General features: G+C 38.4%; 1 pseudogene across 1 annotated transcript; it reads right to left on the bottom strand.

Moving 5' to 3' along the window:
• Positions 1 to 3,745: 3,745 nt before the first annotated feature.
• LOC307103956 (asparagine--tRNA ligase, cytoplasmic-like) lies at positions 3,746 to 5,377 on the bottom strand (annotated as a pseudogene). Its single transcript has one exon. The product of its transcript is annotated as an asparagine--tRNA ligase, cytoplasmic-like (transcript).
• Between the last annotated feature and the right edge of the window lie 8,218 nt (positions 5,378 to 13,595).

Here is a 13,595-nt window from a genome sequence, read left to right on the forward strand (position 1 = left end):
GTTATGTGCCCTGACATGGAAATGAACCCATGACTTTCCAGTGCATGGGGCAACACTCAAACCAACCAAGCCACACTGGCCAGGGCAGCTTGTAAGCTTTTTAAAAGTTATTTGTTATACAGTTGTATTGCTACAATAGCTGACTGATATACAAAATGTTCCAGAATTAAAATCGACAATTCTGACAAAACACACTAGACTATCCAAATTCAAACGTATACATTTCCATACAAACAAATGAATGAGGTAAAAATTATCTTTATATTGACTAAACTACAGAAGAGCCAAAACAGTCCATTAAATTGTTTACATCATTTTATTTTACATATTTCCCTTAACAGGAGTGAAAGAAAACCAAAAAGTATTTTATCCATTTTTAGTTTATTCTTATGCATGGTGTAAGTTGATGGTCTAGTTTCTTTTTTCTTTCTTTTTTTTTGCATGTACCTGTTTAATTTTCCCAATACCATTTATTGAAGAGACTGTCTTGACTCCATTTATGTTCTTTCCTCCTTTGTCACTTATTAATTGAGCATAATGGCTTGGGTTGATTTCTGGGATCTCTGTTCTGTTTCATTGATCTATATGCCTATTTGTGTGCGAGTATCAGGCTGTTTTGATTACAATGACTTTGTAGTATAATTTGATATCCAGTATTGTAATCCCTCCTCTTTGTTCATCTTTCTCTAGATTACTGTGGCTATTTCGGGTCTTTTTGGTTCCATGTAAATTTTGGAGTGTTAGTTCTAGATCTGTGAAATATGCATTGGTGTTTCAATAGGGATTGTGTTGAGTCTATAGATTGCTTTGGATAGTATAGACATTTTAATGATATTAATTTTTCCAATCCATGAACACGATATATTCTTCCATTTGTTTGTATCTTCATCTATTTCTTTTTTCAGTGTCTTGTAGTTTTCTGAGCCAAATCTGAAAGAATATATGCACCCCTATGTTCATAGCAGCGTTATTTACAATAACTAAGACCTGGAAACAGCCCAAATGCCCACCAGTAGATGAGTGGATAAAAAAAGCTGTGGACATTTACACAATGGAATAATATGCAGCTATAAAAAAGGTATCTTATCCTTTGAAACAGCACCAAGGGACCTGGAGAGTATTATGCCTAGGAAAATAAGCCAGTCAGAGAAAGACAAGTATCACATGATCTCACTTATATGTAAAATCTAATGAACAAAATAAACTGATGAATAAAATAGATCCAGAGACATGGAAGCATGCAACAGACTGACAAATCTCAGAGGGAAGGGAGTGGGGGAGACATTAACAACTTATATGTATATTTGCCTAACCCATGGACACAGACAATAGGGTGGCAAAGGCCTGGGGAGACATCTGTAATAATTTCAACAATAAAGATAAATTTAAAAAGAAATAAAAGAGACCATTTAAACCAGAAGAAACTAAAAAAAAAATGTTAACATTTACTATAGAAAATATATTTTGTTTCTATAATAATTGTGATGATAGATGTTTTAGTGAAGGAATAAAGATAAAACATCATCCTTACCCTTCCTTTGTCTTACTTAATAAGTTACTGAGCATTTTTTTCTTTTTTTCCTGAGCATTTTTTTCATCTCAAGAAAATCTAATAAGTTACTGAATTGGTACTTGTAAATGGGCCAATTTAATCAATTTAGACAATTCAGTAATCATTGGAAATTTCTCCACAATAAATTCAGTAGCAGAAAGGAATTCTGAGTGTCACGGCAATTGAAGTGGCCAGATCATAGAGTGATCACAACCTCCTAGGGCTGGAAAAAAACAAAGAGAGAAGAAAGAACTACTGTCTCCACCATGGACCAGGCCTCCCAAATACAGTGATCCAGAAACTATCTCCCCTTTTCTGGAAAACTGCATCGGAGCTTTCCCAATAGTTTACCAGAGGGACCAAGCAAAGTCTTAGGAGGCTGACAGGTGTCACCCAGCTCTTTGTAGATTATGGGTGTGCACCTACTCAGGCCACTTTCCCAACATCAATTCCCAGACTCTTATAGAGCCTAGCAACCTATATTTTCATCCTTACTCTCTATTTTCTCCGACCCATTTTTTGTCTCAAGGAAATCTTCCTACCCTCCAAAGACTCTCTTTTTCTCTAGTTTATCTTGTTGCAGTAGTAGTAGTAGTAGTAGTAATATTAGAGAGAAAGGAAGGGGACAGAGAGAGGGAAAGAAAGAAACACTGATTTGTTGTTCCACTCATCTATACATTCCTTGGTTGATTCTTGTATGTGCCCTGACTGGGTATTGAACCAGTAACCTTGACATATTGGGATGATGCTCTAACCAACTGAGCTACTCAGCCAGGGCCTCTCTAGTTTATCTTAAAAACCCATTTCCCTTCTAAATTTTTTTTACAACAGACCCTAATGGTCCATTATATCCAGAGTAAAAATGAAGCCAAGAATAATCCTTCCAATGCTACAAAGAAAGAGGAGAAATACAAAATTTATGTTCTATATTAAAATAGTATGAGTCTCCATATCCTGTCAAATGTATTTTAGACTACTTACACCATATAACAAAACTAAGTGATAGATATTTTCATACTTATTTTGCCACCAAAGAAATGGAGATTCATAGAGGCTATAAACAACTTGTCCAAATTCATACACCTAGTAAACGATAATAGAATTTAAACCATGCATTTTTTTTAAATAAAGGCCCATAAATTAGTCCCTTATTTTATAGGTAAAGAAGATGCAACTGGAATAAAAAGGTCAACAGCTGATTTGTAATCTTTGCTCTTGCCTCAAGGACAGCTGAGGATTTTTTTACATATGTCCAATTATTGATTGCTGGGAATACAGCCTGAGAATACATGACATGCATTTGGGGGAAGAAATTAACCAAATCTGAAACGAAGCCATTCAATGAGCCTGCTGAGAGCTAATAAGGTAGTATAGATTAGATCTGAAGGCACAGTGGGGATGACTGTCACTTACAGTTGCCATTAAGATTCTGGCTGCAAATTCTTTGGAACGTATTTATTCTTACTTATTTAGGAACTACCAGAAAGAGGGAAGATCAGTCTGCCTTTAGCTTAAATTAATGCTAGGAAGGATGCTGTTCATTGAACTACTGGAAAAAATTTTGTTATTCAAATTAAGGCAATTGCATTTTTACAAATTCTTCCATATCAAGTTGTATTCCTCAGAATTATAAGCAGCTACACAGATTTAGAAATGATTAATAACTGATGCAAGAGACTATTCATTTTATTCCAATGTCTATTGTTGAATTATACTCTGTTCTAATACTAGAAAAATTTTATACCATAGTGTCAATCTTCCCAAGATGTTTAACTGACTGATAGAAATAAATGATACAAATTAAAGAATTTTAGTTATACTTCAAAGGACAGAAAGTTTAACTCAAATATCTTAGACCATAATTAAAAATATTATTATATATATGATATATATGGCACAAAGATTATAACCTATAATTAGACAGAATGCTGAAATGTATTCATAACAGCAGAGTTACATCCCAAATTTTGTAATGGATATATTTTCTTAAAATGACAACATCAATGTTACTTTATTTTCAGTGTTTTGGATTGCTTTTTGTGATAGCAGGAATAGAAAACAAAAGAGAAAACAGAACCAGATATATCCCCATGGAATAAAAAAGGGAAGATCTTGGCATTTAGTTCTTCTTAAAGAGGAAGTCTGTTGCTCTCATGAACTGTGTTCTGACCTTAGTGCTTCAGGAGGGATCGGTTATGGCTTGGAGCGCTGGACCAAGTGAGGATATAAGCATACATCCCGGATGTGATAGCTATTCAGAGTCCAGGTTATGAACTGTTCCAAGCCCAAGCAATATCCTCCACATGGGGACAGGTACCATATTTTCTCCGATCTGTTTACCAATAATAATGTGTGGGGTCAATTCCTTCCCTTTTATAACCTGCCTGCATTTCTTCACTATCCCAAATACGCACTGAGCCTCCCACAATCTCACCAACATGTGGGCATCAACACATTGACAGACTGGGTAAGGTGGAATCCTCAGGACATCACTGCATACAGAAAGATCACTACAGGAAGTCGACACAGCAAGACGGGCTCATTAACGGTGTCTGTGTCATAGACTCTCAGGAGCTTCTGGGATATCCTCTCCAAATTTATAGAAGTTCCATCTCCTTTCTTTATGTTGTGTTCTTTTAGCCACACGATAGCAGCTGAATAGTTCATCTGCTTGAAAGGTAGTTTGGGGGTCCTGAAGTTCGGGTTGAGGTCATCTTGCCACAGGTGATTTCAAGACTCTATCTACCACATCACAAACCAGTTCACTGAAGGTCAGGAAAGGGCATTCTGCCTTTCCATGAGTATATTCAGCCAGGTGCCTTCATGTTCTGGAATGCAATACAAAAAGCATCTCCCAGAGCTGGAATGCAGGTTTCCAGGTTCAACTGAGAGGACTGAGTAAAAAAAAAAAAAAAAAAGGCCTCTTCCCCAATAGTTGAGCTTGAAGAGTGTAGCACCACCTTCTACTTGTGTTAGCACTAACGTTGGAGGACTAACTTCACAGTACCCGCTATCAAATAAGTTATCTCTAAAGCACCTGATGACACAGAAGGTGCTTTCAGGATTTTGGACATGTTTTCTCCTCAGATCATCATGTGTCTGTTGTTGAGCTGGACATCAATGTCAGACTCTTCATTGATCAAGTTATCAACTCCTCTAGCAGGAGCCATCCCAATCAGTCCCCAGAAGTCACAACTCAGCTCATGGCCCCTGGGAGCCTGCCTGCCCTTTGGGGTAAGGTTTAGCATTCCATACACTGCAACACTACTCTCAGTGGGCAAGACTACTCCATTGTAACACTGACACAAATCATCTGACAAGACACACTGAGGTACCCTGTACCATTCCGCAACACCAGAAACTGAATTATTTCCTTGGCTATGCAGCGTGTAGACCCAGCCAAACACCTTTACTCTTTGGCCTCTCTACCCTTCTAATGAACGAATCTTCACACATTTGGCTCAGGAAGACTTGGATCATTTTTAATGGTAATCTTCCTAGCTTCTTCCAGGTTCTTTCCTCTTCTCAAATTGTCTTCTGCCTCTTGCTTTTCCTGGAATTCACTTTTCATTTATTTCCTGGGCCACATTTTCTTAGTGTTTTTCATCTGAGATTTAGAAATGACATCCCAACTCTAATTTTCTTTTTGTGAACCTATGTAAACAGTAGGAAATCGTTCTTTTCCCACTGTCATCAAAGCCTTTAGACCTACTTAGAAAGGTTTCTCCTTGGTTCCATCACCCATAGCATCATTTCCCTCTTCATCTAAGATGTATAGCTCTGCTAATACCACCCCACGGTAGCCCTGATCACCTCCAAGGACATCATCTCCCCAAATGCTGCCACCTTGTCACTGCAACATGCACCAAGGGCTGCCTCGGCTCCACGTTGCATCATATATCACAGCTGAGGATTTTATCCTTGACTGAATCTTCCTTGTTGAAGAGACCTCTGAGCTGGGGCTTTCCTGAACTGAGATGGTCTGCACTCATCCAATCTTGTCTTTTGCGACCGCATGCATCACAAGTGAAGAGTACTTGGGACATCCGCAAGCTGGGCCTTAAAGATACCAAGACCTCCACTAGGTTGTTGCCATGCACGCTACATTGTTGCCTATTCTGTATCCTTTATTAAAGCTATGCAAACGGGGTGATGGGTAAGGCCTGAGGTATTCTGTGAGTTTGATTGTAAATATGGGCCAATATCCTGCTGCTTGAGTGCAGTGTATTTTGAGAGGCCAAAGAGACTAATTTGGTCCCATCGCTGGTTCATTGCAGAATCTTGATGAATACATGTCCTCATGCCTCATAATTCAATGTGCTCTCCACTATATTATTATATTTTAAAATATGTTTTTATTGATTTTTTTAAGAGAGAAAGGGAGAGAGAGAAATATCGATGGGAGGGAACCATTGATTGGCTGTCCTCCTGCATGCCCCCTACTAGGAATTTAGCCCCCAACTCAGGCATGTACCCTGACTGAAAATCAAACCAGCAACCTCTCCACGCTCAGGATGATGCTCAACCAACTTAGCCACACCATCCAGGGCTCCATTACATTATTATAGTAACCTCAAATGATTTCATAGTAGCAAAAATATGCAGTTTTTACTGAGTTATAATGTACATCCATTTCCTATTCAACCTTCATGATCTATGTCAAGTCATAGTTTTCATACAAATTTCACAAAATATTCTGTAATGGACATACCATTGCCTTCTTCCTGACCTCCCATATTATGTATCTTCTATATGAGGCATCTGGACACTTAACTATATTCTGCCTTATGTTGTTCTCTAACTGTTCCATGTCACTTCTCCTCCTCCCCTTGAAGTCTTCAAGGACAAGAAATATAACTCATACTTCTTTAATAACTTTGAAAAGTGCCTAGCTCAGTACTTGACATTTACCAAGTATTCAGTAGGGTATTATTGAATGAGTGGAGCACTATCAAGATTTTCAAACTTGGAATGGAATATGTTCAGACATCCATAATTTAAAAAACATTTTCAGTTTAAACATAGATGATATAGCAGGTCTAATTAAACTGAATTCTTATTAGAAAGGTTACCAAGTTGGAACATTTAACACTGAGAAGAAAGGTCCTGGTACATCCATTAAACAAACTATTAAATACATAAGGGAGCCAAAAAGTAGGGTCTTTTTCATCATAAGTTTATTTCTAAAAAACATTAATTTTAAATCACTAAACTCACTTTAAGATAAAGTTTAAAAGTCTGTTTTGTTCCAAAATATTGTATCATTTTCTTCCCTAGTTGGTGGAGTGGAGCCAAAGTCAACAAGTTTTTTCTTTGGCAATTTATAACACAACTCATCCTCATATGACAAACTGTCTCTTTTTAAAGGTTAATTCATATACTAACCTTCTTGTGTTCATTATAGTAAGGCATAGAAACAGTATTAATAATTAAAAAACATATTGCTTATAAAGTTATTTAAGTACTTTTTAATTGAATTTCTAGAAGAGTGTCAACTAAAAAATGATCCTCTAAACATTTCTCAGTCTCTAATTTTGCAAATAATATTTGCTGATTTTATTATATGTAAATTTTATTTGCATGTAAACCTCAAAGGTATTAAATTGAGTCTGCAGGATTATTTTTAATTATTTCTAGCTAGGTCACTCTTTAGAGAGTTATCTATATAGACACTATAAAGATTGGGGAGCATTTGATATCAAAAAGGAAACATGAATGAAGTTTTATTTCTACTTTGGGCTATAGGACATCCCCTCTGTGGGGAATGGAACTGTCCAAGCTGTCCACAATCATCATTTCAAATTTGGTTGTCTTTACAGAGAAATCTTATCCTAAGACTTTTTTATTGTTTTCTATTACAGTTTACATTCAATATTATTTTATACTCATTTCAGGTGTATAATTATATACTTAACCAAGTATTGCCCCAATATTTCCAGTACCCACCTGGCACCATACATAATTATTACAAAACTATTGACAATATTCCCTATGCAGTAATTTACATATATCTCTGTGCCTATTTTGTTGTTACCAATTTGTATTCTTAATCCTTTCACATTTTTAAACAAAAAAACTTTATTGTTGATAGTGTTAAATATGTCTCTTTTCCCCCCATTGACCTCTTCTAGCCCAACTCCACCCTTATCCTCAGGCCTTCAATACCCTATTGTCTGTGTCCATGGGTTATGCATATATGCATACAAGTTCTTTGATTGATCTCTTCCCACCCACACACCCCCTCCTTTCCTCTGAGATTCCCAGTCTCTTCCATGCTTCTATGTCTCTGGGTCTATTTTGTTCATCAGTTTATTTTGTTCATTAGATTCCACATATGAGTAAGATCATGTGATACTTGTCTTTATCTGACTGCCTCATTTTGCTTAGCATAATACTCTCCAGATCCGTCCATGCTGTCTCAAAGAGTAAGAGATCCTTCTTTTTTTCAGCTGCATAGTATTCCATAGTGTAAATGTACCACAGCTTTTATATCCACTCATCTACTGATGGGCACTTGGGCTATTTCCAGATCTTAGGTATTGTAAATTACACTGCTATGAACATATGGGTGCATACATTCTTTCTGATTGGCGTTTCAAGTCTCTTAGAATATATTCCTAGAAGTGGGATTACTGGGACAAATGGCAGTTCCATATTTAATTTTTTGAAGAAACTCCATACTGTTTTCCATAATGGCTGCACCAAACTGCATCCCCACCATCCGTGTACTAGGGTTCCCTTTTCTCCACAACCTCACCAGCACTTGTCATTTGTTGATTTGTTGATGGCAGCCATTCTGATAGGTGTAAGGTGGTACCTCATTGTCATTTTAATTTGCATCTCTCTGATAATCATTGACTTTGAGCAAACCTTAAAGATTTCACCAAAATATTACTACATTTAATAAATTAACTTGGCAGTGTAGCAGGATACAAAATTAACACCCAGACACCAATGGAATTTTTATACATCAATAATGAATTCTCAGAAAGAGAAACTAAAAAAAGAAAAAAATCCCATTTATCATTACAACAAAAAATTAAGATACCTAGGAATAAACTTAACCAAGGAGGTAAAATACTTGTATTTGGAAAACTACAGGACGTTGAAAAAAGAGATAGAGGAAGATATAAACAAGTGAAAGAATATACCATGTTCATGGATTGGAAGAATTAACATCATTAAAATGTCCATGCTACTCAAAGCAATCTATAGATTCAATGCAATTCGTATTAAAATACCAATGGCATATTTCACAGATCTAGAACACATACTCCAAAAATGTATATGGAACCAAAAAAGATCCCGAATAATTGCAGCAATCTTGAGAAAGAAGAACAAAGTTGGAGAGATAACAATACCAGATATCGAGCTATATTATAAAGCCATTATAACCAAAACTGCCTGGTACTGGCACAAGAACAGGCATATAGCTCAATGGAACAGAACAGAGACCCCAAAAACAGACCCAAGCCTTTGCACTCAATTAATATTTGACAAAGGAGGCAAGAGCATATGATGGAGTCAAGACAGTCTCTTCAATAAATGATGTTAGGAAAATTGGACAGATACAAGCAAAACAATGAAACTAGACTACCACCTTACACCATACACAAGAATAAACTAAAAATGGATAAAAGACTTAAATATAATACATGAAACCATAAAAATCCTAGAAGAAACCATAGGCAGAAAAATCCCAGATATCTCTTATAGCAATACTAGAGACCCAGTGCATGAATTTGTGTACCAGTGGGGTCCCTCAGCCTGGCCTGCAGGATTGGGCTGAAACTGGCTTTCCAACATCCCCTGAGGGGTCCTGGATTGCAAGAGGGCATAGACCAGGCCGAGGGACCCCACTGGTGCACGATCGGGGCCAGGGAGGGACATGGAGGTTGGCCAGCAGGGGAGGGACCATAGGAGGGCTGAAGGGCATGTCTGGCCCATCTCACTCAGTCCCAATTGGCCAGACCCCAGCAGCAAGCTAACCTACTGGTCGGAGCATCTGCCCCCTGGTGGTCAGTTCACGTCATAGCGACTGGTCGACCAGTCAACTGTCTGCCCCCTGGTGGTCAGTGCACGTCATAGAAAGCTGTTGAGCAGCCTTAGCATATCATTAGCATATTACGCTTTGACTGGTTGAATGGATGACTGGATGACCGGACACTTAGCATATTAGGCTTTTATTATATAGGATGCTTGTGGATGCATCTCCTAGGGCAGTGGTCGGCAAACTCATTAGTCAACAGAGCCAAATATCAGCAGTACAATGATTGAAATTTCTTTTGAGAGCCAAATTTTTTAAACTTAAACTTCTTCTAACGCCACTTCTTCAAAATAGACTCGCCCAGGCCGTGGTATTTTGTGGAAGAGCCACACTCAAGGGGCCAAAGAGCCGTGTGTGACTCGTGAGCCGCAGTTTGCCGACCACGGTCCTAGGGGAAAGAAAACTAAGGAGAAAATAGCCGAAACCGGTTTGGCTCAGTGGATAGAGCGTCGGCCTGCGGACTGAAGGGTCCCAGGTTCGATTCCGGTCAAGGGCATGTACCTTGGTTGCGGGCACATCCCCAGTGGGGGGTGTGCAGGAGGCAGCTGATCGATATTTCTCTCTCATTGATGTTTCTAACTCTCTCTTCCTCTCTGTAAAAAATCAATAAAATGTATTTAAAAAAAAAAAAAAAGAAAGAAAACTAAGGAGAAAATAAATAAATGGGACTACTTCAAATCAATAGGTTTTTTTTTTTAAAGCACCTCTCATTGACACCGGAGAGGTGTTACTGGACAGCCCCCTGAGTCAGTGAGAGAGGGCTGTCTCCAACCTCAAACCTTATCTTCTCATGTAAATGAATTTATATGAGAGACCTTGACTGTGCTGTATAAAGCCAATTTATTAAAGCATTTATCTTTATTAAAGAAGCAAAGCTATACATCTGGCTTACAAAGCGCAGACAGGCTCTCAGCTAATCTGAAGAGCAAGTTGGTGGGGTTCCAAGGTGTTATACACCCTCCTGTCTATAGGCTTCAAAATTCCTCTGCTGAATATTTGGTACAGATCAATTCTTAAGGTCCTTTTTTACTTTGTTGTGACCTTCCCAGAATTCATGAGAAGCACCTGGCCACTTTCTCTTGCCAAGCCCTGAGACTGCTGGCTGGGGAAGATAATGGCTTGTTATTTACAAGCTGGCTACAAACTGCCCACACTGTTTGGCCTTGTTTTAACTTTCCTGTCTCAGTTTCCCTATTCCACTTGCCCTGGAATTTTCCTAGTTCCTTACTGCCCTGTAATAGGTTGGACACCTTAAACATACAAAATGTTATAGGTATGTCAATTATATCTCATTAAAACTGGGAAAATAAACATGTTTAAATGGCCCAGAATTGCCACCCTTAGCTCAAAAAGAAGTAAAGCTTTAGGAGACCTGCCTTCTTTTCTGCCAAACAGCATGTCTGTTCCAAACACCCTGTATTTCCTACTACATACAGCCTTTCTGGACAATATTCTAAAAACAAGTGCCATTGGAGCATTCTTTGAGACCTATGTTAATAAACAGTCTGTCTTCCCTTATATAGGTAGCTATTATACTTTCTGGCATTTTAAAATTCTAACTATGGCTGCAATAGTTATATATACATTTGAAAATTCGTATTACAGATTTATTATATAGGAGGCACTCTGATAATACCCTTCAATGTTTATATCAGGGGCAGATTTTAAAAAAGGAACACTGGAAAATATCACATCATTGTGCTGAAAACAATCACACAAAAATTGTTACATGCAATTGCTACACTTAATCTCAGTGAGATGAGTGTCTTTGTCTATTGTTATATTGTCAGATACACCACAGTAACTGTCTTATAGTAAATGCTCAATAAATTCTGTTGGCTCAATAATAGCAGTGTTCATTGCAACATACATAATGTTTCAAGCTATATCGGCAGAGCAACATACCAGGTGCTGTTTTTTTAACCAGGTGCTTTAAAAACATCAAATATATCATGACAAAAACTCTATGGCATAGATATTATTCTTATTTTATAAATAAGAAAACTGAGCCCTGAGATCACATAGTTAATGTCAATGCCCTGTGTCTTCTTATAACACTACAAAATTTATCACTGAGTTTTTTAATAGCCCTTTTCATGCCACTCTTTGGTGTAATTTTACTTGATAATATACTCTGTTTGAAAAGCCCCATCTAAGAAATCAGTTAACTACACTAACTCAACATCATCATCATCATACCATGACACAAACAAGTGAAGACAAGTCACCCCTGTCAGACCACAGCAGGAATTCAGCAGGGAATTCTGTGGCCTCTGGCTTCTCTCCTACTTGCATGTGGAAGGTGAGTAATTAACGTCAACGGGGGAAAAGCAGGCCAGTCATAAGCTTGCATTTTTACACGTGAATAAGTAGTGCAGCACACCCAAGCACTTAGACAAACAGCCAGATTTTGAGATGCGTGTTACTGATTAAGCCAGTGGTGGAAAATATGTAGGAAGGTTTTCTTTAACTTGCTTCTTGGTCAATGCAGAAGAAGAGAGGAAAATTGTAGAAAGCAAAATGCTAAAAGATGGCCTGGATAAAATGCTTTTTCAAAAGAGACAATAAATGGTGACTATGGCTCTGTACTACTAAGCAGTGTTTAGTCACTTAGGATACTACTAGTGGAATGTAATTTTACATTGAGTGATTATTTACTGAGTCAGAGTTACATGTGTTTTGATTTCTATCCTTATTGTGCATCCCATTGGGAGGAGTTGTATTATTCCTAGCAATTCTGAAAAAGGCAAACTTTAGCTTCAGGAAAGCAAGGCTTTGTCAGTTGCATTTATCACGATATCCCAATACATAGAATGGTGTCTGTCATGCCATAGGTTCTCACTAAACGTGCTGAATGGACAGATAGATTGTAAATATTTCTCTCTTTTCCGCGTCCAGCGCTGCTAGAGAGTGGTCCAGTTCCTGAGTAGGGGCAGCTGGGGATTGAGAAAAACGAAAGAAAGAGACAAGACACAGAGATAGAAGGAAAAAGCTGGGACTGGGTGGGACCGCTGCCCTCTTCTGATGACCCAGAGCCGATGCATCATGTTTATTTTATATCCACAAATACCAGGAAGCTTTCCTATTCATTCCTGGTGCTTGGCTGGATTTACATAATAAAACCCACCCCCTGGCACCTGGGCTGAAATGAAGGTCAAGCTGATAACACTTCTGCCTTTTGGAAGAATGTGTTTCCAGGGCGTGGCTTAGCTGACTGCCCTGGATTCAGCTGACAATAAAAAAAAAATGCCCCTGTGCCTTCCCAGGCGCTCTCTACAATAGATGACAGAATCTGACTAACTGCATTGTGCCCCTTACTCCTTAGCCCCTAAACATGACCAGAGAAAGTCCAAAGAAGTCCACATTGTCTCACATTCTATGCCTTTACTGTTCTGCTCCTTGTCTGCTTGCCCTGCCAGTTCCTAGCGAATTCCCTTTACCCCTTGGTCTCTTCACTCCCCCCCGCCCCATCCTCCTCTCCAGCCACAGAAGAGCCTGACTCCAGAATTATTGAGCTTATTGAGGCAATCCAATATGAATTCATCACATTTTCTCTTCAGAGCCACACTTTGCCTAGAGCAGGCCCGCATTTGTGAGGCCTTGGGCAAAAGTAGAAGTGGAGACCCATATTCCATATTTTATATATTTAAAAGGTATCAATGCATCTAACAAACTACTAAAATAAATGTTCTACCCTGCAACCTTGACAATTATACATTCATAATGATTCAACAGGCTTAGCTGAATGTAGAAGATGCAGACGCCTCCACATTTTATAATAAAATCTGGAAAGAAGTGGAGAGTAGCCCTGAGCCCCCAGGCTCCCAGCCCTAGCCTGTAGTCTGTCCTGTTCTGCTCTTCACTCCCAAATCCATCCTGAAGTTCAAGTAGCTTTTTGCATGCACTTCTGGACTGTCAACCTGCATGTTTATCCACACCTTACCCCAAAACAAAATCCCTGGCCACCTCTTAGGCCCAGATGTGTCAGTACACACC

This window comes from Cnephaeus nilssonii (assembly GCF_951640355.1).
Source record: "Cnephaeus nilssonii genome assembly, chromosome: 8".
NCBI classification, from domain to species: Eukaryota; Metazoa; Chordata; class Mammalia; order Chiroptera; family Vespertilionidae; genus Cnephaeus; species Cnephaeus nilssonii.